General features: G+C 37.5%; 1 non-coding gene across 1 annotated transcript; it reads right to left on the bottom strand.

Moving 5' to 3' along the window:
- Positions 1 to 2,068: 2,068 nt before the first annotated feature.
- Positions 2,069 to 2,172, bottom strand: LOC112782077 (small nucleolar RNA R71). Its single transcript, XR_003192818.1, has one exon. It is a non-coding gene; the product is annotated as a small nucleolar RNA R71 (small nucleolar RNA).
- Between the last annotated feature and the right edge of the window lie 23,600 nt (positions 2,173 to 25,772).

Below are 25,772 nucleotides of genomic sequence, written 5' to 3'. Positions count from 1 at the left end.
CTAGTAAGCCATGTCTAATTCCTGGACCGGAGCTTTAGACTAACATTGCAAGATTCCTGGAATTCTCATTAAAAATTCTAAAATCCTTATTTTCTTTTCCAAAATATTTTCGAAAAATCCAAAAATTTTTTAATAAAATCATAAAAACAAAAAATTTAATGTTTCTTGTTTGAGTTTTGAGTCAAATTTTAAGTTTGGTGTCAATTGCATGTTTATCTCTTTCTTGCATTTTTCGAAAATTCATGCATTGCATTCTTCATGATCTTCAAGTTGTTCTTGGTAAGTCTTCTTGTTTGATCTTCATATTTTCTTGTTTTGTGTCTTTTCTTGTTTTTCATATGCATTTTCAATTTGTTAGTGTCTAATTATTGAAAATTTCTAAGTTTGGTGTCTTGAATGTTTTTCTTTTCTTAAAAATTTTCAAAAATAAGTTCTTGGTGTTCATCTTGACATTCAAAGTGTTCTTGGTGTTCATCTTGACATTCATAGTGTTCTTGCACACATCATTTGTTTTGATCCAAAATTTTCATGCATTGAGTCTTTTTGATGTTTTTCTCTCTCTTTATTAAAAATCAAAAAATAAAAAAATATCTTTCCCTTTTTATCTCACAAAATTCGAATATTTGACTTGATTTTTTTTCAAAAATTTTTAAAATCTAGTTGTTTCTTATGAGTCAAATTAAATTTTCAATTTAAAAATTCTATCTTTTTCAAATCCTTTTCAAAAATAAAATCTTTTTCATTTTTCTCTCATAATTTTTGAAAATTTCAAATTGATTTTCAAAAATCTTTTTCTTATTTTGTCTCATATTTTCAAAATTAATGCTAACAATTAATGTGATTGATTCAAAAATTTTAAGTTTGTTACTTGCCTAGTAAGAAAGGTTCAATCTTTAAACTCTAGAATCATATCTTTTTAGTTTCTTGTTAGTCAAGTAATCAACTTTAATCTTCAAAATCAAATCTTTTTAAATTTCTTTTTCAAATCTTTTTCAAAATAAGTTTCAATCACATCTTTTTCAAAATCAATTTCAAAATCTTTTCTAACTTCTTATCTTTTCAAAATTTGATTTTCAAATCTTTTTCAATTAACTACTTGACTTTTTGTTTGATTTTAAAAGTTTACTATTTCAATCATATCTTTTTCAAAACTACCTAACTAACTCTCTCTTTCTAATTTTTGAAAATCCCTTCCATCTTTTTCAAAATTCCTTTTTAATTAACTAATTGTTTTAAGCTTTAATTTAATTTAATTTCATTTTTCTTTTTTTTTTAAATTTTCGAATTTTAAAGTTAATTTTAAATATTTTTATTCTATTTTGTTTAATTTTCGAGTTCTTCTCTTCTTCATCTCCTTCTATTTATTTATTTATCTACTAACACTTCTCTTTCACCTAAAATTCGAACCCCATCTTCCTCTCTATGTTCGAATTTTTCCTCTTCTCCTTCTTACACTCTTCTCTTCTTACACTTACATAAAGGAATCTCTATACTGTGACATAGAGGATTCCATATTTTCTGTTTTCTTCTTTTTCATATGAGCAGGAACAAGGATAAGAACATTCTTATTGAAGCTGATCCTGAACCTGAAAGGACTCTGAAGAGGAAGCTAAGGGAAGCTAAAGCACAACTCTCTGGAGAAAATCTGACAGAAAATTTCGAAAAAGAAGGAGACATGGCCAAAAATAACAACAATGCAAGGAAGATGCTTAGTGACTTTACTGCACCTAATTCCAATTTACATGGACGAAGCGTCTCAATTCCTGCCATTGGAGCAAACAACTTTGAGCTTAAACCTCAATTAGTTTCTCTGATGCAACAGAACTGCAAGTTTTATGGACTTCCATCTGAAGATCCTTTTTAGTTCTTAACTGAGTTCTTGCAGATTTGTGATACTGTTAAGACCAATGGGATTGATCCCGAGATCTACAGGCTTATGCTTTTCCCATTTGCTATAAGAGACAGAGCTAGAATATGGTTGGACTCTCAACCTAAGGATAGCCTGAACTCTTGGGATAAGCTGGTCACGGCTTTCTTAGCCAAGTTCTTTCCTCCTCAAAAGCTTAGTAAGCTTAGAGTGGATGTTCAAACCTTCAAACAAAAGGAAGGTGAATCCCTCTATGAAGCTTGGGAGAGATACAAGGAACTGACCAAAAAGTGTCCTTCTGACATGTTTCAGAATGGACCATCCTGGATATATTCTATGATGGTCTATCTGAGCTATCAAAGATGTCACTGGACCATTCTGCAGGTGGATCCATTCACCTAAAGAAAATGCCTGCAGAAGCTCAAGAACTCATTAACATGGTTGCAAATAACCAGTTCATGTACACTTCTGAAAGGAATCCTGTGAATAATGGGACGCCCATGAGGAAGGGAGTTCTTGAAATTGATACTCTGAATGCCATATTGGCTCAGAATAAAATATTGACTCAGCAAGTCAATATGATATCTCAGAGTCTGAATGGATTGAAGGAATCATCCAACAGTACTATAGAGGCATCTTCTGTAGAAGAAGCTTATAATCCTGAGAACCCTGCAATAGCAGAGGTGAATTACATGGGTGAACCCTATGGAAACACCTATAATCCCTCATGAAAAAATCATCCAAATCTCTCATGGAAGGATCAACAAAAGCCTCAACAAGGCTTTAATAATGGTGGAAGAAACAGGTTTAGCAATAGTAAGCCTTTTCCATCATCCACTCAGCAACAGACAGAAAATTTTGAGCAGAATCCATCTAGCTTAGCAAATATAGTCTCTGATCTATCTAAGGCCACTTTGAGTTTCATGAATGAAACAAGGTCCTCCATTAGAAATTTGGAGGCACAAGTGGGCCAGCTGAGTAAAAGAGTCACTGAAACTCCTCCTAGTACTCTCCTAAGCAATACAGAAGAGAATCTAAAAAGAGAGTGCAAGGCCATTGATTTAACCATCATGGCCGAACCTACAAGGGAGGGAGAGGACGTGAATCCCAGTGAGGAAGACCTCCTGGGACGTCCAGTGATCAACAAGAAGTTTTCCTCTGAGGAACCAAAGGAATCTGAGGCTCATCTAGAGACCATAGAGATTCCATTGAACCTCCTTATGCCATTCATGAGCTCTGATGAGTATTCTTCTTCTGAAGAGAATGAAGATGTCATTGAAGAGCAAGTTGCCAAGTACCTTGGTGCAATCATGAAGCTGAATGCCAAATTATTTGGTAATGAGACTTGGGAAGATGAACCTCCCTTGCTCATCAATGAACTGAGTGATCTGGATCAACTGACATTGCCTCAGAAGAAATAGGATCTTGGAAAGTTCTTAATACCTTGTACCATAGGCACCATGGCCTTTGAGAAGGCTCTATGTGACCTTGGGTCAGGGATAAACCTCATGCCACTCTCTGTAATAGAGAAACTGAGAATTTTTGAGGTGCAAGCTGCCAGAATCTCATTAGAGATGGCAGACAACTCAAGAAAACAGGCTTATGGATAAGTAGATGACGTGCTAGTAAAGGTTAAAGGCCTTTACATCCCTGCTGATTTCATAATCCTAGACACAGGGAAGGATGAGGATGAATCCATCATCCTTGGAAGACCCTTCCTAGCCACAGCAAGAGCTGTGATTGATGTGGACAGAGGAGAATTGATCCTTCAACTGAATGAGGACAACCTTGTGTTTAAAACTCAAGGATCTCATTCTGTAACCATGGAGAGGAAGCATGAAAAACTTTTCTCACTGTAGAGTCAACCAAAGCTCCCAAAGTCAAACTCTAAGTTTGGTGTTGGGAGGCCACAACCAAACTCTAAGTTTGGTGTTGAACCCCCATATTCAAACTCTAAGTTTGGTGTTGGGAGGTTCCAACAATGCTCTAAATATCTGTGAGGCTCCATGGGAACTCACTGTCAAGCTATTGACATTAAAGAAGCGCTTGTTGGGAGGCAACCCAATGTTATTTAATCATATCTATTTTATTTTCTCTTTGTTATTTCATGTTTTATTAGGTTGATGATCATGTGGAGTCACAAAAACTACTGAAAAATAAAAAACAAAATGAAAAACAGCATTAAAAATAGCACACCCTGGAGGAGAGCAGTCTGGCATTTAAACGCCAGAAACAAGCATCTGTCTGGCGTTTAATGCCAGAAACAGGCACCAAGCTGGCATTTAACGCCAGAAACCAGCATCTACCTGGCGTTAAACGCCAGAACAGAGCATGAAAGTGGCGTTTAACGCCAGAAACAAGCAGCAGTCTAGCGTTAAACGCCAGGATTGCATGTATAGGGCATTTTACACGTCTAAAAAGTGCAGGGATAAAAAACCTTTGACACCTCAGGATCTGTGGACCCAACAGGATCCCCACCTACCCTTCTTCTCTCCTCTTCACACCTTTTCATGACTCTCTTTCCCAAATACCCTTCACCAATCAACTCAATCACTCTTTCCCATCACCTCTTCACCACTCACATCCATCCTTTCTTCCCCAAAACCCTACCTACCTTCAAATTCAAACTAATTTCCCTCCCAAACCCAACCCTAATGGCCGAAACTTCACCCTCCCCCACTCCTATATAAACCCCTCATTCCTTCTTCATTTTCACACAACACAACCCTAAATTCACCCTTGGCCGAAACAACCTCTCTCTCCCTCTCCTCCATTTCTCTTCTTCTACTTCTTCTTTCTTTCTTCTTTTACTCGGGGACGAGCAAACATTTTAAGTTTGGTGTGGTAAAAGCATAGCTTTTTGTTTTTCCATAGCCATATATGGCACCTAAGGCCAGAGAAACCTCTAAAAAGAGGAAAGGAAAGGCAATTGCTTCCACCTCTGAGTCATGGGAGATGGAAAGATTCATCTTAAAGGTCCATCAAGACCACTTCTATGAAGTTGTGGCCAAGAAGAAAGTGATCCCTGAGGTTCCTTTCAAGCTCAAAAAGAATGAGTATCCGAAGATCCGACTTGAGATCCAAAGAAGAGGTTGGGAAGTTCTCACCAACCCCATTCAACAAGTCAGGATCCTAATGGTTCAAGAGTTCTATGCAAACGCATGGATCACTAGGAATCATGATCAAAGTGTGAACCCGAATCCAAAGCATTGGCTTACTATAGTTCGGGGGAAATACTTAGATTTCAGTCCGGAAAATGTAAGGCTGGCGTTCAACTTGCCAATGATGGAAGAGAACGCACGCCCCTACACAAGAAGGGTCAACTTTGATCAAAGGTTGGACCAAGTTCTCATAGACATATGTGAGAAAGGAGCTCAATAAAAAATTGACTCAAGAGGCAAACCGGTTCAATTAAGAAGGCATGACTTCAAACCAGTGGCTAGGGGATGGCTAGAGTTCATTCAATGCTCAATCATTCCTATTAGTAACCGGTCTGAAGTTACTATAGACCGGGCCATCATGATCCATAGTATCATGATTGAAGAAGAGGTGGAAGTTCATGAGATTATACCTCAAGAACTCTACAAGGTGGCTGACAAGTCCTCCACTTGGGCAAGGTTAGCCTTTCCTCACCTCATTTGCCACCTCTGCAATTCGGTTGGAATTGACATAGAGGGAGATATCCTCATTGAAGAAGACAAGCCCATCACTAAGAAAAGGATGGAGCAAATAAGAGATCATAGACCTCAAACATGAGCATGAGGAAATTCCTCACCATGAAATCCCTGAGATGCCTCAGGGGATGCACTTTCCTCCACAAAATTATTGGGAGCAAATCAACACTTCCCTAGGAGAATTAAGTTCCAACATGGGACAACTAAGGGTGGAGCATCAAGAGCACTCCATCATCCTCCATGAAATTAGAGAAGATCAAAGAGCTATGAGGGAGGAGCAAGAAAGACAAGGAAGAGACATAGAGGAGCTCAAGAGCATCATTGGTTCTTCAAGGAGAGGAAGACGCCACCCTCACTAAGGTGGACTCATTCTTTAATCTCCTTGTCTATTTATTTTCTGTTTTTCAGTTTTTGAGCCTTATGTGTTATTTATGTTTGTGCCTTTACTACATGATCATTAGTGTCTAAGTGTCTATGCCTTAAAGTTATGAATATGAATCCATCACCTCTCTTGAATAAAAAATGTTTTAATTACAAAAGAACAAGAAGTACATGGTTTTGAATTCATCCTTGAAACTAGTTTAATTATTTTGATGTGGTGACAATACTTTTTATTTTCTGAATGAATGCTTGAACAGTGCATATGTCTTTTGAATTTGATGTTTATGAATGTTAAATATGTTGGCTCTTGAAGAATAAGGAAAAAGGAGAAATGTTCTTTGATAATCTGAAAAATCATAAAAATGATTCTTGAAGCAAGAAAAAGCAGTGAATACAAAAGCTTGCAGAAAAAAAAACTAGAAAAAGAAAAAGCAAGCAGAAAAAGCCAAAAGCTCTTTAAACCAAAAGGCAAGAGCAAAAAGCCAATAGCCCTTAAAACCAAAAGGCAAGGGTAATAAAAAGGATCCAAGGCTTTGAGCATCAGTGGATAGGAGGGCCTAAAGGAATAAAATTCTGACCTAAGCGGCTAAACCAAGCTGTCCCTAACCATGTGCTTGTGGCGTGAAGGTGTCAAATGAAAACTTGAGACTGAGCAGTTAAAGTCAAGGTCCAAAGCAAAAACAGAGTATGCTTAAGAACCCTGGACACCTCTAATTGGGGACATTAGCAAAGCTGAGTCACAATCTGAAAAGGTTCACCCAGTTATGTGTCTGTGGTATTTATGTATCCGGTGGTAATACTGGAAAACAAATTGCTTAGGGCCACGGCCAAGACTCATAAAGTAGCTGTGTTCAAGAATCAACATACTGAACTAGGAGAATCAATAACACTATCTGAATTCTAAGTTCCTATAGATGCCAATCATTCTGAACCTCAATGGATAAAGTGAGATGCCAAAACTATTCAAGAGGCAAAAAGCTACAAGTCCCGCTCATCTGATTGGAGCTAAGTTTCATTAATATTTTGGAATTTATAGTATATTCTCTTCTTTTTATCCTATTTTATTTTCAGTTGCTTGGGGACAAGCAACAATTTAAGTTTGGTGTTGTGATGAGCGGACAATTTATACGCTTTTTGGCATTGTTTTTACATAGTTTTTAGTATGATTTAGTTAGTTTTTAATATATTTTTATTAGTTTTTAATTAAAATTCACATTTATGGACTTTACTATGAGTTTGTGTATTTTTCTGTGATTTCAGGTATTTTCTGGCTGAAATTGAGGGACTTGAGCAAAAATCAGATTCAGAGGTTGAAGAAGGACTGCAGATGCTGTTGGATTCTGACCTCCCTGCACTCAAAGTGAATTTTCTGGAGCTACAGAACTCTAAATAACGCGCTCTCAATTGCTTTGGAAAGTAGACATCCAGGGATTTCCAGAAATATATAATAGTCCATACTTTTCCCGAGTTTAGATGACGCAAACTGGCGTTGAACGCCAGCTCCATCCTGCATTATGGAGTTAAACGCCAGAAACAGGTTGCAAAGTGGAGTTAAAAGCCAGAAACAGGTTACAAACTGGCGTTCAACTCCAAGAGAAGCCTATACACGTGTAAAGCTCAATGCTCAGCCCAAGCACACACCAAGTGGGCCCCAGAAGTGGATTTCTGCATCATTTACTTATTTCTGTAAACCCTAGTAACTAGTTTAGCATAAATAGGACTTTTTACTATTGTATTAGACATCTGGGGATGTTTAGTTCTTAGATCATGGGGGCTGGCCATTCGGCCATGCCTGGACCTTATCACTTATGTATTTTCAACGGTAGAGTTTCTACACTCCATAGATTAAGGTGTGGAGCTCTGCTGTTCCTCATGAATTAATACAAAGTACTACTATTTTTCTATTCAATTCAAGCTTATTCCTTCTCTAAGATATCCATTCGCACCCAAGAACATGATGAATGTGATGATTATGTGACGCTCATCATCATTCTCACCTATGAACGTGTGCCTGACAAACACTTCCGTTCTACATGCAAACAAGCTAGAATGAGTATCTCTTAGATATCTAATACAGAGGACCGAGTCTGAGATATTAGAATCTTCGTGGTATAAGTTAGAACCCATGGACGGCCATTCTTGAGATCCGAAAAGTCTAAACCTTGTCTGTGGTATTCCGAGTAGGATCTGGGAAGGGATGGCTGTGACGAGCTTCAAACTCGCGAGTGCTGGGCGTAGTGACAGACGCAAAAGGATAGTAAATCCTATTCCAGTATGATCGAGAACCGACAGATGATTAGCCATGCAGTGACAGCGCATTGGACCATTTTCACAGAGAGGATGGGATGTAGCCATTGACAACGGTGATGCCCTACATAAAGCTTGCCATGGAAGGGAGTAGGAATGGTTGGATGAAGACAGCAGGAAAGCAGAGGTTCAGAGGAACGAAAGCATCTCTATACACTTATCTGAAATTCTCACCAATGAATTACATAAGTATCTCTATCCTAGTTTATATTTTATTTATATTTTAATTATTAAAACTCTATAACCTTTTGAATCCGCCTGACTGAGATTTACAAGGTGACCATAGCTTGCTTCAAGCCTACAATCTCCGTGGGATCGACCCTTACTCACGTAAGGTTTATTACTTGGACGATCCAGTGCACTTGCTGGATAGTTGTATCAAAATTGTGAAAAAGAACTAAAATTATGAACGTGCGTATTAAGTTTTTAGCGCCGTTACCAAGGAATGAATGATCACGATTTCGTGCACCAACCTCTAACTGGGGACTCTAGCAAAGCTGAGTAACAATCTGAAAAGGTTCACCCAGTTATGTGTCTGTGGCATTTATGTATCTGGTGGTAATACTGGAAAACAAAATGCTTAGGGTCACGGCCAAGACTCATAAAGTAGCTGTGTTCAAGAATCAACATACTGAACTAGGAGAATTAATACCACTATCTGAATTCTGAGTTCCTATGGATGCCAATCATTCTGAACTTCAAAGGATAAAGTGAGATGCCAAAACTGTTCAGAAGCAAAAAGGCTACAAGTCTTGCTCATCTAATTGAAACTAATTTTCATTGATAAGTTTGGAATTTATTGTATATTCTCTTCTTTTTATCCTATTTTGTTTTTAGTTGCTTGGGGACAAGCAATAATTTAAGTTTGGTGTTGTGATGAGCGGATAATTTATACCCTTTTTGGCATTATTTTTACATAGTTTAGTATGTTTTAGTTAGTTTTTATTCAAAAATCACATTTCTGAACTTTACTATGAGTTTGTGTGTTTTTCTGTGATTTCAGGTATTTTCTGGCTGAAATTGAGGGACTTGAGCAAAAATCTGATTCAGAGGGTGAAAAAGGACTGCAGATGCTGTTAGATTCTGACCCTCCTGCATTTAAAATATATTTTCTGGAGCTAACAAAGCCCAATTGGCACGCTCTCAATTGCGTTGGAAAGTAGACATCTTGGGCTTTTTATCAATATATAATAGTCTATGCTTTGCCCGAGATTTGATGGCCCAAACTGGCGTTCAAAGCCAGCCTAAAACTTTCTAGCGTAAAACGCCCAAACTGGCACCAGAATTGGAGTTAAACGCCCAAACTGGCACCAAAGCTGGCGTTTAACTCCAAGAACAGCCTATGCACGAAAAAGCTTCAATGCTCAGCCCAAGCACACACCAAGTGAGCCCCGGAAGTGGATTTCTGCACTATCTACACTTAGTTACTTATTTTCTATAAACCCTAGTAACTAGTTTAGTATAAATAGCACTTTTTACCATTGTATTTGTATCTCTGGATGTTTAGTCCTTAGACCATGGAGGTTGGCCATTTGGCCATGCCTAGACCTTCTTTCACTTATGTATTTTCAACGGTGGAGTTTCTACACCCCATAGATTAAGTGTGGAGCTCTGCTGTTCTTCATGAATTAATGCAAGTACTATTGTTTTTCTTTCAATTCACGCCTACTTCTTCTCCAAGATATACTCTTGTTCTTAATTCAGTTAAGTTAGAATAACGGGGTGACCCGTGACAATCACCCAATCTTCATTACTCACTTAGCCAAGATCCGCGTGCCTGACAACCACAAAGCGGTCTACATGATGTTCAACGTAGTCATTGGACGACAGCCGGAGTATATTCTCTTGGATATCTAATACAAGGACCGAGTCCGTGAGATTAGTATCTTTGTGGTATAGGCTAGAACCATTGGTAGCATTCCTGGGATCCGGAAATTCTAAACCTTGTCTATGGTATTCCGAGTAGGATCCGGGAAGGGATGACTGTGACGAGCTTCAAACCTGTGAATGTTGGGCACAGTGACAGTGTGCAAAAGGATCAATGGATCCTATTCTGACGCTAGCGGGAACCGACAGATGATTAGCCATGCGGTAGCTGTACCTGGTATTTTTCATCTGAGACGAAAAATCTGACAGTTGATTAGCCGTGCAGAAACCGTAGAGGACCATTTTCACTGAGAGGATCCTATAGCTTGCCATGGAAGGGAGCACACATGGTTGAAAGAAGGCAATAGGAAAGTAGAGGTTCAGAAGCAACAAAGCATCTCCAGACGCTTATCTAAAATTTCCACCAATGAATTACATAAGTAACTTTATCTTATTTTATGTTTTATTTATCTTTTAATTATCAAAACTTATAACCATTTTAATCTGCCTGACTAAGATTTATAAGATGACCATAACTTACTTCAAGCCGACAATCTCCGTAGGTTCGACCCTTACTCACGTAAGGTATTACTTGGATGACCCAGTGCACTTGCTGGTTAGTTGTGCGGAGTTGTGAAATATGTGAATCACATTTTCGTGTACCAGGGAGCGACAACAAACAGACGACTCAGAAGCAATAGGCTTTTGTTGAGATGGCTGAAATAAATAATCTATATCTCTCAGTACCTGAGACAAAATGATGTTATTAAATCCAACCAACAGACTGAAGTGGCCTTCTACTGGAATTACCATCATTGGTATGTATGGCTCTATTGGCGGCTGTGGTTGTGGTTCTAGTTTCGGTTCTAACTCGTGTTATGGCTTTAGTATGTACTGTTGTTGCTCAAAAGCTGGAAACTGTTATTCTAGCTCTTAAACCGGAAGCTGATGCTATTGGCAATAAGCCAGTACCTAAAACTATTACTCATATATCGGTACCTGATATTGTTGCTCATAGCCCAGTACCTGAAATTGTTGCCATAAGGGGGATTTGGCTGCTGAGGTCCAAGTGGTGGCAAGGGTTGCGCCTGTAGTTCATTCACCTCGGGTTCTGGATACACAACTCTATCTGACAACCGTAGGTGATTTTCGTACCATTGTGTGCACCACTCATAGTACACCGGAAGAGGATGAAATTCAACAATCTCATCCCCTATTTGCAGTGTATTATAGCTGTCAAAATTTCACATAATAACCCAAACTCTATTCCTTTCGCTCCAGTCATGTTTTATATTCCGGTCAACCGCCTACAATGAGCAACACCAATCTAGAATGGTTCCTCTGGTTGAAGTTGTACAAGCCTGAATTGGCATCTTGCTCGATTTGTTGGGTGCTACTCTATACACTCAAATGACATTAATGGAGACTTCGTGGAGTACACTACCAAATTTGAGGATAGGTCCTCAGGAACCACCACTCCCATATATGGCTGTCATATAAACTGGACATCAATAAACACGACGACAATAAATTGAATTATTAGACATAATAAACTTCTTAACAAAAATTGTTAATACGTACGTCATTGACTCCCATGTCATCTAGTTGTTGCCTAAAGTGCGCCCTAGACCTTCGCGTATATCTCGTTAGCCGGCGCCAATGAATCTACCTAAATAAATTTAGAATGGTTATAATCAACATAATAACAAAAATAAAAATAGTAACAATAATATTAACAACAATAGTAAAAATAATAATGATAATAACTATTACCATTGCCCAATTAGAACACCAACAACGGGAAGCTCATTGCGAGGAATATGTGCTAAAAATGGCATATGCTTCCACGCTGAAACACAAAGCAAAATAAGGGGGCCATCTATCTCTTTACAGTTGTATCACAATGCATGACACAATGACCTGTACAGATGTGCTAGACTAACTTCCCCAAACTGTAGAGTCATATGTGGTGGAAATCTCGAAGAAGAGGTAAAAACTTCAAGTTTACAGATTTTGTTGACCTGTTTGGGAACACACCCGTTCCAAGCATGCATAATTTGTGAGCCTAGATATAGCGCTAGATCAAATCCTGTGTGCCTAACGGTTTAGTGTTTCTGCATCGTCGAACCCATGCAAGGTTTACCTTCTCCAATGTGTGATCATCCGGACCGAGTGGCCTATGAAAAACTGCTAAGCTATTCTCCACTAAGAACTTGTGACTACTCTCTGTTTTGCCTATCAAGGGCTCCCCATTAACTGAGAGGCCAAGTATATGTATGACTTCTTCTAGTATCACAGTCACTTCATTGACTGGAAGGTGAAACGTGTGTGTTTCAGGCTTCCATCACTCCACTAAAGCACTCAACAGTGCAGAATGTCCTTTCATTTCGTCTATTCATGAAACATGATGAAATTCAGTTAATGCTAGGGCCGCTGCAGCTATCTCATTATAAGTTTATGGCAAATCAAATTTTTTGGACAGCAAGTTCCTGATAGCTTACAAAAAAATACTATTATATTAACACTATTAAACTACTACTACTACTACTACTACTAATAATAATAATAATAATAATAATAATAATAATAATAATAATAATAATAATAATAATAATAATAATAATAATAATAATAACAACATTCCGTAATAGTAATAATAACTGTAGTTCTACTTACTAACAATAATAATAACATTCTACTAATAATAATAAAACTAACAATTAAATTATATAGAAAAAATTTACTAATAACTCTAATAATAATACAAATAAATTAATTTATTCATAATTAAAATATAAAAAATACTTACCATTGAGGATGATTCAGATACTAAATAATATATTCTTGCGGTAATGTAAAATCACGAACTATTTTTTCTGACTAATTTTACTCTTCACTCAAGTTTGTTCCTGTTCATGAGTCTTCTTCTTCCTTCCTTGACTCAAGCAAAACGCAGAAATAATGTACTCCTTACCTACCTTCATAATCAAATGCAAAACGAGATATAAAGACCCCTCTCATTCCTTCATATACACGTGTCGAACATGAAAACTTCCTCTTTGCAAAACGCAGGCCACGCTATGCTTTCAAAACCTGCCAAATGCAGGTTCACTACAAGAAATTACAAGAATAGTGACCGATTTTAGCGACCAAAAAAATTAGTTGCTAATAGCAACCATTTTTTTGGACTGATATAGAATTTCTAGGATCAAAAAAATTTTGGTCGCTAAATCGGTCACTAATAGCAACCGATGTAGCGATCGATAAATTTTAATACAACAAGAATAAAATTGGTCGCTAACATCGGTCGCTATTTTTCAATTTAGCAACAGAATTAGCAACTAAAACAAAAGGTAACGCCTTTGGGACAGTTGGTCATAAAATCGGTCGCTATTTTTTATTTTAGCAACCGATTTTGCAACTGATAATGAAATAGCGTGAACAATTGTTTGGTCGCTAATGTCCTGGTCACTAAATTGGTTGCTAATTGTTAAGAGAGCGACCGATTTTAGCAACCAACAAAATCTGTCACTAATAACAACCGATAAATTTTTATACAACTAAAATAAAGTTGATCACTGAAATCGGTCGCTATTTTCAATTTTGCGACCGAATTAACAACCAAAACAAAAAGTAATGTCTTTGGAACTTTTGGTCACAAAATTAGTTGCTATTTTTTAATTTAGCGACCGATTTTGCAACCGATAAAAAAGAGTAAAATCACTAAATTAATCACTAAATCGGTTACTAGTTGTTTTTAGTGACTAAAGAAAAGTAATTTAAATAAACTAATTGGTCGCAAATTTAAATAAAGTAAGATAGCTACCGAGTTACCCTCACTAACCCTAACTCACACACACCATTCTCATCTTCCCCAGTTACGGAGTTACCATCGTCATCTTCTCAGATAGTGCCATTCTTTTCTCACCATTGCTTTCTCTGGTCGCGTCGCCTCCTCTGATCGTCGCATCACTGTCCAGATCCACTTCCAGATCCACTGTAGCTCATTGTCACATCGTTCTTTTCTCACTGTTGCCTCCTCTGGTCTCACTGGCTCCTCTGCTCACTCCTTTGTCACAGATCGTCGCATCGCCATCTAGAACTGCTGTTGCTTCTTATCGCGTCGTTCTTTTCTCACTGCCGCCTCTGCTGGTAACTTCTCCGGCAACAACAATAATAGTCTTTTAGTGAAGCTGATATGTATATTATTATTGACTTTGAACTATTTTCGTTGTTCTTCGCTTTTGGCTCTGTTCGTTTCCATATAGTAGCAAAACTCGAGAAATTGAATCTCTGTATTTGTGTTGAGATTTTTTATTAGAGCACCATGTTGTGATGAGATTTTTTATTGTAGGATTTGCCTAAGGTGTGTTAATTAATTAATTTATTTTTTAATTCATGATCCTTTTATTGTTGCAGAAAATGTGGCATATTATTTTGTTTCTATTTTTGGTTTTGTTTTCACAAAACTATGAGGAAATTAATGTTAAGGATCTTCATGATATCTCACGCCATGAAATTAACAAGTTTTTCTATTCATTTTCATTAGAAAACTCTCTTGTTAATTAGAGATGGTTGTTATAACATTTTAATGATTATTTGGTTACATTTTAGGTCATTTGCCAAGAAATCTATATAGAAAAGCATTTGTTCTATGTAGAACGATAATCGGAGGTAAGCATCTTCATTCTTCAATGTTTAGATGAGTTTAACTTGATTAATTTTAGCTTGATTATGAGTTAGTTTCATAGTTGGATCAACTCCAAAATGGGAATTGTTCATGACCTAGATTAGTTTTAAGGACAGAATTTGAATTGAGAATTTGAGATAGGGATGCTATTATATGCATCTAAAGATTGTTGAGTTTAATTTACATTTGAGTCTCAATTTTCTAAATAGATTAGTATATTCTTCGTTCTCTCCTTTTCCTTCATTCTTGTTCTAATTCTTCTTTTGCATATTTAGGTCTTTTGGAAGTATCTTCTTCAGAGAAGCCTAAGCCAGCATTGGCTAAAAGGGACTTTTTATGCTGTTTTCGATTTGGGTGATTCTAGTTATCAGAAGTACAGCATAATCATTTTTATTTGCTTATCCAAAGGAAATAATTATTTTTTCATGGTTCTGTGTTTACTGGAACTTAAATGCTGCATCACTTGTTGCCTACTTACTTATTAAGTTCATTACCTTCTGCTAAATCATGGAGGCAAAATAAAAAGATGTGGATTTGACAATGGTGATATTGGGAATATTTTCTTTAGTTTGATGTTTTGAACAAAGACTTAAGTGAGAACCATTGCAGTTTGTTGCACCTTGGAGGAACAACTATCATAGAAAGAGGCTTGGGGGATGATTAGCACCCTTCAGGGTATGATTGTAAATTCTGCTTTTTAAAAAAAGTTCTGCTCGATTTGATTAAAAGGAGTATTAAAGATTTTGATTTGATTAGATAATTGATTATAGAAAATGGTTCTATTATGCTCCTGTATTGTAAATGCTTCTTTGATTAGAAATTTTAAAACAACGGGTTGCCCCAAAATTTTCTATAGTGAAAACTCAATTTCAAGAAATTGTTCCAGAGTACAAGACACCAAAGTTCACCAAGGACTAATATATTCTTTTCATGCTAGAAACATGATTTTTTTTTAAAAATTGAAGGCATTATTTGGACTCTACTTTTAAAATTTCTTCATGAAAGCTTGTTAACTATGGATACCCCTCACTTATAAATAGTCTAGAGACTTATCCTTGAGAGACATGAGAGTTGTAATATTAACTACCAGCTACGAATAATTTAATGTACTGAATCTCATGTTTTGAAGTTGATTTTATTTTTAATTGAATTCATATATTCTTAAATCAAAAATTAATTTTTCATTCTTCAAATATTGTTACATAATTTTTCTGTTTTGAATGACTAAATTGCATAATTGTTTGTAGCTATGAGGGTTCTCCGAATCATTAGATGTCTTCTCTGTGGAGAATGTTAAATATCATTAAACCAGAATTCTTTCCAAATGGTCCCGATGTTGTGATTCAGGACAAACTATTGATTGATCAACCCAAAGTCCAAATCATGTATCACAATATTGAAAATGTTGATTCGAGTTTTTCTATTGCATCAGGTATCTCAAACTGATTAAGATCTTGGTTGACCTACAATGATTTCTAAAATAACAGCTTTTCTTCATTCAAGGCTTGTTGAAAAAGCCACACTAATACTATCAAAAAGTGTGTGAAATTAAAGCTCAACCCGACATGTTAGGCCCTGTAACATAATCAACTTAGGAGTTGGAAGATCTATGGCAACAGGAAACAAAGATTACTCTAAAGAAACTTGCATATGTAGTGAAGGAAATAGAACTCCCAACTTTGATAAGGTGATGGAAAGTAAGGAACAGAAGAAGGGAAAAAGGCTAGTTAAATCAGAGAGTGCTGACACCTTGAGGCGAATCCCATCATCACCATTGCTTCTTGGGATGAAAAAAGGTGTCGAATGCATTCAGAAGAAGTCCTTTAAGTTTCCACAGTTCGGTAGTATCGCTTCCCGTGGTAATCTCAGCGATGATGTTCATCATGGCTTGAGCCTTGATCTCGTTTCTGGGATGAAACCGGACTTCATACTGGGATAGCTCAACCGACCAAGAGAGCATTCAACTTGCCAGGTCTGGCTTTTGAAGTACTTGTTTGACGGCTTGGCCTATTCGGACCACGATAGGATGGCTTTGGAACCATTGTCGGAGCCGCTGGGACACTGTGAGTAGTGTGTAGGCAAGTTTCTCTAGCCTAGAGTAACGCGTCTTGGTGTTCTGAAAAACTTTACTTATGAAACATATGGGACCTTGCATTTTTTGTTTGTCTTCCCATATTAGCGCCGCTGCTAGCGCTTCCTATGTTATGGATAAGTAAAGGTACAATGTTTCTCCTGCCTTGCATTTTGAAAGTATGGGAGGTTCCGCTAATACTTTTTTAAAGTGTTGGTAGGCCTCTCCGCATTCAGGTTCTCATTTGAAACTTATACCCTTTTTCATGAGTTTGAAGAAGGGGAAAGCCTTCTGAGCTGAGGCTGCGAGAAAATGCGAGAGGGAATCTAGTACTCTAGTTAGCCCTTGGAAATCCTTAATATTTGCAGGGATACTCATCTCGAAGATATCGCTGCATTTTTTCGGCTTTGCTTCCACTCCTCGTTGTGTGATTATGAAGCCTAAGAATTTCCCAGCCTCTATTCTGGATGCGCATTTTGTCGGGTTGAGGCGAATTCGGTGCTTCTTCAGAGTGCCCAATATGAATTTGAGGTCAATGATAAGCTCATCGCCTATTTCTGTTTTGGCTAGCATGTCGTCAATATAAACTTCTAGTTTTGTTCTGTTGAGGTATTTGAAGATCTTTGTGACGAGTCTTTGGTAGGTGGCACCTGCGTTTTTCAACCCGAAGGGCATGACTGTGTAGCAGTACGTGCCTTCAGGGGTTACAAATGCTGTTTTTCTTCGTCCAGCTCATGCATGGGTATTTGGCTATATCCCGAATATGTGTCCATGAAATTGAGGTATTGGTGTCCTAAGGCGGCGTCCACCAGTCCGTCGATGTTTGGCAGGGGGAAGGTGTCTTTTGCACAAGTTTTGTTCAAGTCTGTGCAGCAACGTTCTGAAAACCAGACCGGATTGGCTGGTTCGACCGGGTTAACCAGAAACCGGTCAGTTAGCCGGTCCGGTCAATGCCTAAAATCGGCCTGCAAAAAATTGGTGAAAAAACTGGCCAAACCGGTGGTTAACCGGTGAACCAAATGAACTGGCCGATTTTTTTGAAGACCGATTCCCTCCCTTCAACACCAAATGGCGTCATTTTGGTTTAATAAAAAAAAAAACACGTAGCCCAAATGCCCCCGAATCCCCTTTCCCTTCTCTCACTCTCAGTGTCACCAACGTACCAAAATCAAAATCCCTAATTCAAAGGTTCTTTGGAGAGTAGCGGAAGAATGAAGCTTGTCGGAGCATGGCAGCGGCGGAGGAAGGAGGCGGTGGAGCTGTGGTTGATGTGCATGGCTTCCCGAGCTTCTTTGCTTCTCTCTTCTCTCTTCTCTCTCACTCTCAGTCTCACCAAAATGGCAAAATCCCCCAATCTATCTCGCTCTTAGTCTCAGACGCCGCCAGTCTTCTCTGTTGTCCCCGTGGTCGGCCGCCTCTTTCTCGTCATAAAAAATGCCTCTGTCTCCGAGACATCTCTCCTCTGTCTATGTCGAGCACCTTTCTGTCTGAAGTGCGAACGTACCTATGCCGCCGTGGGCTGTTCGCCGTCGCCAGTGAGTTCTTCAATTTGCATCTTCCCTCAACATCTTCATGGTCTTGTTTATTTACACTGATTTCTTCCCTTTTTCACGTTAGTTTTTTATTTGTTTCCTCTGTTGTGTTTGTTAATTTTATTTATTCTGATTTCTGAGTTACTTCATTTGTTTGTTGCTGATTTTTTTGATTCTCAGTTGATGGTGTTATGATGGATTGCTTCACTACATTGTTTATGTTGAAATTTTTTCTATTTTTTGTTTTTTTTCAATTAATTTTTTATTCAGTGAGGAATTTAGGGTAGATTTGAGTTATAACTTCAGATGCAGAGTTCTTGTTTTGAGTTCTTCTGCTTTTCAAATTTTTTTTATTTTGTTAATTATATGGATTAATCATTTTGTAATTCTGAATTTTATCGAATATAAATTTGATAAAAGTTCAATTTTGGGACTCTGGTTTTTGAATTTTTCTATATTGAATTTCGCTATATAAGTTCAATTGTGCTCTATCGAATTCTGCTATATTGAATGTTGGTGGTGAAAGTATCTGAAAGTGATGCTTCTGAACCTGCCAGGAGGATGTCCTCATGCATCTCCACCTAAAGATTGTAGAGAGAATGGTGAATGTAAAGATGGAAATGGAATGGCTCTTGATAAACCGTGCAACACAGCAGAGGAGCAGGTCAAGAGCAATGAAGAATGCAACAGGGCAGGGGAGTCAATAAGTAATGCAGATGAAAAAGTTTACAGGGAACTGAAGCCACTAAGAGCTTTAGAGGTTATAGATTGTTTTTTAAGTTTGTGTTCCATTTACATAATTCATTTGGTATAGGCATCATCATTGTACATTTAATAGCAATTGGATAATTTCCTCTTCAATGCATTATGGAACTCGTGTTGTGTTTAATGTGTTTATATACTAAATTTTTAATAATTTTATTTAATATTTAATTAAACCGGTTGAACCCGGTTGAACCTGTGAACCAGTGAACCAGTCACCTCACCGGTTCATTGACCGGTCTGGTTCTCGCAACCTTGCTGTGTAGACAACGCACATTCGTCATTTGCCGTTTGCTTTCTTTACTAGCACGACGTTTGCCAGCCAGGTCGTGTAGGGTAATTCTTGGATGAAGGCTATAAAACCCTAACTATCAAAATGTCATGCTTCCGGCTGCGCGACTCTGATAGCTCAGGTATTACTACGACTCTTAAAATATTTAATATTGAAATATGAACCTGTTTAAAACTTAAACCAAATTTTTCAAAAGACCGTTTAAAACAAAACAAAAATCCATATTTACAACCATATACATATTTATGCATAGTATTAACTTACAAGCTTTACATAAAACAAAATCCTATCCCTCTTACAAAATATAATATTGATGGCGAGGGGTAAATAAATAAAAACTAAACAGCATTATCGACTAATCGAAACACAATACAACCCTTCGTGAGCTTTTTCACCCGTCTCGTGAAAAGATAAAGCTGTAGGGGGTGAGAACCTAACCACACGGTCTCACCACAGAGTTTCAGAATTGTCATAATAAGATATTTAAAGAGAAATCTATTTTTAAGCTCAGTGATTATTGTTCGTCCTTTGAATCTTTTAAAAACCAAGTAGTCATCCAAAAACCTTTTTCGAGAATCAATATTTAAATATCCAGAAATCCAAACCTTTCTTTTCTTATAAGAAAATCTTAATCAGAAACCAACCACGCAATCAATCAACACAATCATCAATTCATCACCGAAGCTCATTCTCAAAAGTAGCACACCAGGACAAACATAGGCAAAACAGAAAAGGAAAGCACAGGTTTTGGTAACAGTTACAGTAAATAGCTCAGGTAGCAGTTAATAACATTTTAACAATTACGCAAACCAAAACAATTTCAAACCCAAGCAAAGCATACAAATGCATATGATGCATGCCTATCCTATGGCTAATGAGCTCATCTGTCGGTTATACAGCCAACCCGACAAGTCCGGTTTGCTAAACCTTTGGACTGTCCCCCGATGCGCATCCCTATGAGTCTATGCATAGCTTTTTCTCATATATATATATATCAAATTGCTAAATGGGGGCACCATTCCCGAGAATTTATAAGTGCCCGGTCACCCTTACATCGTAGTGTCAACAGAGTATCGAGTCTCAACCTGAAACAAGTGGTGGCAAGCCACTGCGTCTATCCAGGGAAACTCGTGTCTCAGATAATTCAAATTCATAAGCCATATGAATAATTCATTCAACATTCATCAATATCTAAGTCGTTCTCAATATCATCAGCATTTATCAATCCATATCTCATTTCCAAATTCATTTCAAGAAATCATATTTTAAAATCAATTCTCATCATCGTTCTTTGCATTCCGTTCATCAACAATCAAATTCAAAACATCATCCTTTCTTTTCTAAATAAATCAATCTTAAAACATATAACATTTGAAACCAAATCTTTTTAAATAATTACTTTAAGTGAAACTTCCAATTTTATAAAATTTCGACAGCATGTTCTCTAAAACTCAGACTCTGCCACCCTTTTCGGGTCCCATCCAAACATTCCTCAAACCCTTTCTCAACCATTTCCAAATCTCAATCATTTTCCAAAATTCAACCAGTTCTAATATCAAATTATTTTCAAATCCAACCATTTCCAATAATAAATCTTTTTCAAAATTAAACTAGCTTAAATATTAAATCATTTATAAAGTCAAACTAATTCAAAATTAAACCGCTTCCAAAATTAATTCATTTTCCTATCTCAAATTATTTCCAAAACCGAGTCATTTACTTTATCAAATTAACTTCAAAACCAAGAAAAACCACTTTTCATAATAATCAATTAAATAATTTTTCAAACTAATTTCTTTTAAAAAGTCACACACCACTCAAGCAACCAAGCAATTAGTCATTCATTCCAGCAAACAAACCACATTCACAAGACAATCATAATCACAGATATATGTTTGTCATATTAATATCTATTTATAAAAATTCTATAAGATAAAATAAATTTTAAGAAAATCCCTACCTCGATGTCGCATTAACCACACAAAAATTGGAAACGCAGCAGCCCTCTATGTTCTAACGCGAGGATAACAACATTAACCACAACTCTAGTAGCAGCAACAGCAACTTTGAAGGGGAAATTAATAATGGCTACAGCAAATGCAAGGACAAAACAGAACAGATTATCAAAGGAGTAATAACCAGCAGCAATTCGATCTGTTAGGATAGTAGAGACATCAATGAAATCAGAACAGCGGAACAAAATAAAAGCGGGACAGAATCAAGAAAGGAAGAAGCGGAGTTACCGGTGAATCTGTCCCAGTTTTGGCGATGACGACAAGGAAAGAACACAGCTCCTCTCCCTTCTCGCGTTCCATTCAACGGTGCTCTCACTTCCTTTTCCCTTTGACGGCGGCAGAAGCGGCAATGACGGGCTCTTCTCCCTTGCGTGTTAACGACAGCAGCGGCTAAGACCCCTCTGCTACATGCAACATCCCCGACCAATATCAACAGCAACAACACATTTCCCCCTTCTTCCTGTTCGTCACTCTTCCTCTTCTCTTCTGCCCTAATCGGTGTTGACGGTGGTAAGGGAAGCTTCGGTGGCGAACCAGCGGCGATGATGACGGGTCGGGCTGGACAGACCGGCAGCGACGGGCGAGACGCGCGTCTTCTCTCCTCGTGGCTGAGCAACCACGCGCACGTTCTTCCTCTCTCTTCCCTCTGCTCTTCGTGCTCTCTCTTCTGCTTCACCCATTGCTGATGGCGGCGCTACGAGGATGACGACGGCGACTGGGTGGCGTGACCCACTCCTCCTCGCGGCTCTCTATCTCTTCGTCGATGACTTGTGATGGTGGCTCGTGGCAAATCAGCAGTGATGGCGACTCCCCATAGACGGCGACGCAGCACGGCTGCGAGGAACTGGCACGGTGGCAGGGCGTGAACAGCTTCCCCTTCTCTTCCTCTCCTTCTCCTCAGCGGTCCCTTCCCCTCTTCCCTTCTTTCTTTCCTTCTTTCTTTCTTTTCCTGATAGGTGTGTGTGTTTTGGTTAGCAAAAGGGGGTTCAGTTGCTGTGTGTTGGTGAGGGTGGGGTAAGGGATAACGGCGGCTAGGGTTTCATTAGGGATAAGGAAAAAATTGTAATTTAATTAGGGTTAGGGTTTGTGTATAAAATTAAGATTTTGGGTTTAATTATAGTAAATTAATTTTAATAAAATTGGGGCATGGAGTATAAATTTTGAAATCTAATTAAATCTCTAAAATTATTTTAAAATATTATTTGTTGTATCAAAATACTAATTTGATTTCCAATCAAATACTCTAATTGAAAATATAAGATAATATAATTAATTTTCTTTATTCCTAAAACTTAAAGTATTAAATTATAAAAATATAAAGTATTTTAATTAAATCATATAAAATTCTTATTATTTGACCACTACTAACTTTATAATTTAAATATGCATGGAGAATAACTCAATAATTATAAAATTAGATAAAGTCCTAATTTAAATAGCCAAATCTCATTATTTTTAAATTTCTAAAACTTTAAATTGTAAATAGAAAAATAATCCATAATTATAGAATTTGGATAAAAATCCTTAATTTATTTCAAATCCAATTAATCAAAACTGCCTTTAATTATTTTCAATAAAATAATTTTTGAAATTAAAACTGTAAATAAATATAAGATTTGAAATTAGTTCAAAATAGGATTTTTCAAAGATTCTGGATCTTACAAAGCCAGACTCGAGTAGGCTTTTGACTTGTTTTTTAACTTTGTTCGGCTGGTCGGAGGACATCTTCCTTCTTCATTGGGCTACTGGCTTGGCCTTGGGGTCTACGACTAGCTGGTGAGACATCAGGTCTGGATCTATGCCCAACATGTCGGCGAGTGTGAAGGTGAAGAGGCCTCTATGTTTTTCAGGAGTTCTATGAGTTCCCTTTTAGGTTCAAAAGGAGGTTCTTATTGACGAAGGTGAACTCATCTATGGTTTGCCCTATCTGTAGCTTCTCCATATCTCCCTCTAGTTCTGGTCGGGGCTGGTCATCTTGTCGGGCGTCTAGGTTGGATAGGAAGATTCTCGCCATATCCCGGGATTGTTTCCAGAAGGCTAGGCTTGCGTTGTCGCATTCCACTGCGACTTTCCGGTTGCCATGGATGGTTCCTATGGTCCCGTCCTCCACCTGAAATTTCATGATTAGGAACTTGGTGAATATGGCGATAGAGAGGTCGTTGATCGTCTTCCTCCCAAGGATGATGTTTTTAGCCGTGGAGTCTTTTAAAATTACAAACTCGGAGAGTATGATTTTCTTCTAGCTTCCAGCTCAGATTGTGATTGGTAGTACTATGGAACCATCCAATTTGAGACCCTGCTGCCATCACCGGAAAAGTTTGCCGGTAAGGTTTTAATTGTGGTTTCTGTCCTTTTTGAATTCCGAGGATATTATAGTCACTGCGTGTTGGTTCCAGTTGTCGTGATCGGAATTTGTCGCCGCTGCCGCTTGAGGTGGCTGCTGAGTTGCCGCTGAACCGGCTCGGAGACCGCCGCTGTTTTGGTTCAGCCGTTCCTTCTTCGGTTCGGTAAGTGTTTCGATTTGAAAGCCCTTTCGTTACTGTTCTGTAATCTCACGCTGAGGTTTATGGCGTTAATTGCTAAAAGATTGAGTTTTGGTTGTTGTATGTTGTGATTAGAGTTGTTGAGACTGTTGCGAAAGTGGCTTGGAGCTGAGGTTTTCGTTGCCGTCAGTTCGGGTTGAGGCAGAAAGGACTTGATGAGGCGTTTGGGTTATGGAATTACGTTTTGAGGTAGGGGCACTTTCCAAAAACTATGTTTTGTGTATTGGAATTATTACATATGGATACTGGTGTGAGATATTGTGTATTTGGTGATTGTATCTGCCTTATGTATTATTTGATTGATTCGAATGACTATAGATGTTGGTTTGGCTGAATTGTTATGCGGCTTTGTGAAATGTAATGTCTGAAGTTGATTCTTTAAAGATTTGAAATATGAGTTTAATCCGTTGAGGATTGGTTTGAATTGAGTCAATTATTTTGATGATGTGAAAGATAGAATACTCTTGAAATTCAGCCTGGGTTGCTTTAATTGATTTGGTTTTGATAAATGATTTATTGCTGGACCGATTCTTTAAAGCTTTGGAAATGAGTTAAATCGGTTGATATTGAGTTGATTTTGAATGGTTTTCTTGAGGCGACTGTTGGATTTAGCTTGCTTGAATTGATTTCTGGTTTTGAGCTGTTGAAAAGGAATGAGGAACGGTTTAGTTGGGACCCAAACCGGGTGGCAAAAGTCCAAGTTTTAGGGGAGGTGCTGCCGAAATTTCTACAAAATCCTAGTCTTGTTTAAAAAGTTATTTAAAAAGGATTGGATTTGAGAAGTTGAATTATTTGATTTATCAATAGAATATTTATATTTTCAAGCTTAATTTATTTAGTGAACTTTATTCCTTGAGTTTGACTTATTTAGAAATGAACTATTTTTACCGTTTGAATCACTGAAGAAAAGAATGATGCTCTAATATTGATTTCAATACAAAAAGGAGCTTTTAGTGATTTCAAAGGAATCTAGACTTTTGATTGAGTAATTAAGTTTGAGGCATTTTGGAAGAGTTAGAAAAATGGGTTCCAAAAAGAAACCTGAAAGTGGTTTGATTCAAATGAGCCGGTTCCTTTTCAAATGAGTTGATTTCTGGACCGGGTTGGAACTTGTGATTTTGTATGGTCGGTTTCATAATAAATTCAGTTTTATTTACTTGAACCGAGAATCTATAATTTTAATAGTTTCAATGAATTCTAAGGAATTGATATAGGTTGACCTTCCCTAAAGACTTGGGACTCTGTCGAGAAACTTTTGTTATAAAATCCCATTGTTGTATGGGTGATTTTGAATACTTTGAAATAAATCCTTAACTTGCCATGGTTTTGGAAGTTTTGGAAAGAGAATGCCGAGAGTGGCTTTGTTTTAAAAAAAGAACTCACTTTGAGTAAATTTGGCTTATGAGCCGGAGATGATTTGAGAAATGAGACCTTTAAAGCCAAGGCTGAAAAGAGTTGAAATTTGATTTCAAAGTGAAATAAATTGAGGAAATGATTTATGGCTTAAATGTCGATTTCATGAATTTGATGATTTTGAATGTGGAAGTGCTGTTTTGTTGTGAGCCAGGATGGCTGTGTATGATTATGAATAATGGCTAGTTCTGGATTGAACTGTGAGCCGGATGGCTGAGTTATTGCCGGGTTACAGCAAGGCCATTATGGATTATGGCTGAGTATAAATGCATATATGATAAATGAACGAATATGATAACTGAATAATGATGGAAAATGTTGAATGTAAGTATGCTTGTGTTTTCTCTCTGGTTGTAAGG

The sequence above is a fragment of the Arachis hypogaea genome, chromosome 19 (genome assembly GCF_003086295.3).
Source record: "Arachis hypogaea cultivar Tifrunner chromosome 19, arahy.Tifrunner.gnm2.J5K5, whole genome shotgun sequence".
Classification (NCBI taxonomy): Eukaryota; Viridiplantae; Streptophyta; class Magnoliopsida; order Fabales; family Fabaceae; genus Arachis; species Arachis hypogaea.
The sequence above is the reverse complement of the archived record's forward strand: the minus strand, read 5'-3'. Positions and strand labels throughout refer to the sequence as shown.